This window comes from Marmota flaviventris, chromosome 6 (genome assembly GCF_047511675.1).
Source record: "Marmota flaviventris isolate mMarFla1 chromosome 6, mMarFla1.hap1, whole genome shotgun sequence".
Classification (NCBI taxonomy): Eukaryota; Metazoa; Chordata; class Mammalia; order Rodentia; family Sciuridae; genus Marmota; species Marmota flaviventris.
The window spans coordinates 53053346-53054434 of NC_092503.1; the positions used below are offsets into that span (position 1 = coordinate 53053346).

Below are 1089 nucleotides of genomic sequence, written 5' to 3' on the forward strand. Positions count from 1 at the left end.
TTAAGTTCAGAGTTAATGTTTCAGCATTTAACTGACTTAGACAGGTTCAGAGATTTAATGAATATCACTTAATTTAGTATATTATAATTTTTACCTTTCAAGTTACCCAAAAAAAGTTGTTGAAACTATGAAAATTCATTTATAAATTTTTATCCCATTTATGTTCACCTCATTTACTTGTACTTAACAATGATGCGTGAATTGTTCATGAAAAAATTGTGAGATGTTAAACCAAGCTGACCACCGTCCTGAGTTATTTCCTTGTTAACTGTTTTTACAGCATGTGCTTCTCAGGCCATTGTCAACAAAGCAAGAACAGAAAGTCAAATACATCTTTTTGCTGATAACTCAGAAAAAGCAGCTTTTAATTATTAAACCAACAATATTAAACTAGTCTTCTTTACCAAAGATTTACTCAAATCATGTGAACTTGAAATACATTGGAGTTGGTCTTGGTACTTCCAAGAGTTGAAGGAACACTCAATTCATATAATCACTTATTTTCCTTTTAGCTAATTAAACAGAGCTCCTCTATGGAATTTATAAATTAATTTGAAAATACCATCCAGATAGGAAAATGTCACATAGCAACATGCATATATACATAAACAGATAAATGCAAAGATCTTATAGCTTTTGGTACCGTTTTTTTTTTTTTTTTGTCAGGTTTTCAAACAACTTCCCCCCTTTTCAGACTAACAATATTTCTTTTATTTTTTTTTGTTCTTTTTAGTTATGCATGACAGTAGAATCTATTAAAAATATGGACTGCTTCATGAATTTGCATGCCATCCTTGTTCAGGGGACATGCTAATTTTCTCTGTATTGTTCCAATTTTAGTATATGTGCTGTCAAAGAGAGCATAACAATATTTCGATTAGGTCAAAAGACCAAAAGAGAAAATGGAAGAATAATATTGAATGATGAAATGAATAAAAATTCCCAAATCTAATGAAAACTATCCATCCCAAGTAGAATAAATACAATGAGATTGACACCTATCTAAACTGTTACTCTTAATTTTTCTCTCTCTCTCTTTTTAACATAATACATTTATTTATTTATTTTTATGTGGTGCTGAGGATGGAA

The 1089-nt window shown here is 29.7% G+C and overlaps 1 non-coding gene across 1 annotated transcript; it reads right to left on the reverse strand.

The window, feature by feature from the left end:
* Positions 1-757: 757 nt before the first annotated feature.
* On the reverse strand, positions 758-864 carry LOC114086983 (U6 spliceosomal RNA). Its single transcript, XR_003581718.2, has one exon. It is a non-coding gene; the product is annotated as a U6 spliceosomal RNA (small nuclear RNA).
* Positions 865-1089: the final 225 nt, after the last annotated feature.